This window comes from Aegilops tauschii, chromosome 2 (assembly GCF_002575655.3).
Source record: "Aegilops tauschii subsp. strangulata cultivar AL8/78 chromosome 2, Aet v6.0, whole genome shotgun sequence".
In the NCBI taxonomy this organism is placed as follows: domain Eukaryota; kingdom Viridiplantae; phylum Streptophyta; class Magnoliopsida; order Poales; family Poaceae; genus Aegilops; species Aegilops tauschii.
Window position 1 is genome coordinate 649,977,692 of NC_053036.3, and position 2,820 is coordinate 649,980,511.

A 2,820-nucleotide genomic window follows, 5' to 3' on the forward strand; every position below is an offset into this window, starting at 1 on the left:
CGTCGGCATGTAAAGGCCGTCGGCATAGGACCTATCCCGACGGTGTCCGTACATCTATGCCGACGGCCCTGGCCGTCGGCAACGTTACCTCCTAACGGCGGCCGCCGTCAAGTGCTGACCAACGCCTGCTCGCCACATGGCAGGCCTATGCCAACGGCGTGGCCGTCGGCTTAGTTTGAAACTGGGGCAGGTCTATGCCAGCCGTCGGCACAGTTTCAAACTAAGCCGACGGCCAGGTCGTCGGCATAGAACTGCCACGTGGCAGCAACTGTGCTCTGCTGAGGCAGGGCTATGCCGACGGCCTGGCCGTCGGCTTAGTTTGAAACTGTGCCGACGGCTAGGCCGTCGGCAAAGACCTGCCACGTGTCAGCCACTGGGAGCTCACGCCAGCTCTATGCCGACGGCCTAGCCGTCGGCATAGTTTCTGTCTGCTTTTTTTTCTTTTTACTATTTTGTTTCAGCTCAATTCATTTGAATATATACAACATATATAAGGATCATACAGCAATATATGCATCACATAACAATAAGGAGCAGCATCACACAACAAATTCATCATCACACATCATAAGAAGCATCGCAAAGCATAAACATATAAGTATCATCACCACCAAAGCATATAAGTATCTCACAAACAACAATAAGAAACATCACTAGCATATAAGTATCATCACCACCAAGACCGCCACAATGTGACCCAAAGGCTTAAGCGCCAAGACGTCGAGTACCGCGGAGGTCGTCACCGCCAAGACCGCCGAAGCCCAGGTCGTCACTGCTAGCGGCAGCGCTACCGCCAAGACTGCCTCCACCTCCGCCTCCGCCTCCGCCTCCGCCTCCGTGGATCGGAGTGTTCGGGCTCCGTGTCTCGGGAGTACTGCGAAGACCACCGCCAACGGTAGATCCACCTGTTCCCTGGATGTTGAAAAGACATATTAACAGGATATATGACTGTGTTGAAAGGCATGACATGCTTTGGGTGAATAGATTGGGGATGAACTAACCGGCGAGGGGCCAGCGTTCTGTGCCACAAACTCCTCAAAGGTCAGCAGCACTGGTTGTGCTGGAGGACATTGTGCTGGCTGCAACTGAGGACACCTGTCGGCCGCCATTTCCTGAAAAGCCTGCTGCATCTGGCGATCCCTCTGCACCTGGTGTTCATAAAGCCTCTCATGCCACGCCTTGGTCTCCTGGCGTGTGTACACCAGGTAGGCCTACGGTATGACATGATGGAACTCATAAAACTACTAACTGCGGAAAATAAAGTGAGCAATGAAGATAAGAGGGAAAATACTTATAGATTGTTGCTCCTGAAAGAGGGACTGTGACTGTGCACTGGTCACTGGCTGGCTCGTGCGCTGGCTCAGGCTCGGGTCGATCCGACGGAGCTGTGTGTAGGAGATAGTAGGAGTGATCACAACATCGAGAACCGCCTCCCGACCGTGCTCCTTGGGCCCCATGCCCACCCCCACCCTCTCGTCCAGATCCGCCGCAATGGGGTCAGGTGTGTCAGGATGTAACTTCAAATACCCTTCGGAGTAGGCCTTCTTCCTCCCCGCGGTCTTCTTGCCGTAGTACTTGGGCTCGCCAGGCTTGGGGTCCTTCCGCGTATGGGCGATCTCCCACGCCTGCATGTGTGAGAGCGGCCGCTTCAGTTTCTCCTCCTGCACCACCAAACAGAGGTTAGTCATACATAAGAAAGTGATGGTAAATAGAAGAAGAAGAATGTTTAATGGGGTTAGTCATCCATTAACTGCCTTGTGGAGATAGTGGTTTCGGTTTCCCTGAGCATGTACTCCCTCCTTCCCTCGGTTAGCCTTGTTTTTTATTCTCATAGCCGCCCAGGCTCCAGCCTCGTCACACCAAAGATCCACCAATGCCGCCCAGGACTCGTCTTTTCCATAACACCAATTTGGACACACCTACATAATAAAAGCATAATGGCATGTCAACACGAAACGGTGAAATGTACCACAAGGTAATGAAAGCATAATGAAAAAACTTTTATACTTACCGCCAAGAACTCGTCCCTCTCCAAGGTAATGCCCATCCTCCGCGCTTCTTCCTTGGTCATCTTCACACGAAGATAGTCGTAGTAGTATGTCGAGATGGCCACATAGCGCACCTCGTACTACATCTGGCCGGCCTTCTTCTTGCATTGGCGCAGCACGATCTGGTCCGCTCTGGCCCTGTGCTCCGGAAGAACTCGATAGAATTTCTACAATCATGCATGAAACAAGAATGGAAGAAGCCATGAGTTAATCATTCATGAAACTAGAATGGACTTGTGCTTCTGAAGAGAACTCACCCAGAAAGTAGTGATCACGGCCTTGGCATGGGTCTCATGGTCCGCGTGGAGGGCCGCTTCCTAGTGGTCCCAGATCGTGGCCAAAACCCGACGGTCCGGGTTCCTGACTGGATCCGGACAGTACAACCCGGCCAGTATAACTTCAGCAAGACGGTGATGAGGCCGTTGGGAATACGGACCCCTTTAGAATATATCCAGTTGCTGCAAAAGAATGAACTATTAGCATGTGACAAGCAAAATAAATAACAACTGGAATAAGCATGTGACAAGCAAAATAATGAAATTATTATAAAGTGGCACTTACTCTTTCCCCGTGGGCTCAATGAGCCACTTCTGCTCCTCAATAGCAGGAACCTGCTTTGGTAGCTTTGCGCTACCACGCAGCCACCCCTTGTTGTCAACCCCCTTCCCGTCACCACCATCATCCCCGCCACCACCCTCCTCCTCGCCTGCCTCCCCCTCCCCAACCTCCTCCTCCTCCTCCTCATCCTCCTCCTCCTCGCCTGCCTCCTCCT

General features: G+C 52.4%; 1 long non-coding RNA gene across 2 annotated transcripts; it reads right to left on the reverse strand.

The window, feature by feature from the left end:
- Window positions 1-432: 432 nt before the first annotated feature.
- LOC123497430 (uncharacterized) lies at window positions 433-2,500 on the reverse strand. Of its 2 annotated transcripts, XR_012203978.1 has the most exons (5): window positions 2,306-2,500; window positions 2,012-2,215; window positions 1,292-1,919; window positions 1,002-1,211; window positions 433-912 (listed from the first exon to the last, which is right to left on the reverse strand). It is a non-coding gene; the product is annotated as an uncharacterized lncRNA (long non-coding RNA). The 2 variants fall into 2 exon arrangements; XR_012203977.1 differs by having other exon boundaries at window positions 1,002-1,919.
- Window positions 2,501-2,820: the final 320 nt, after the last annotated feature.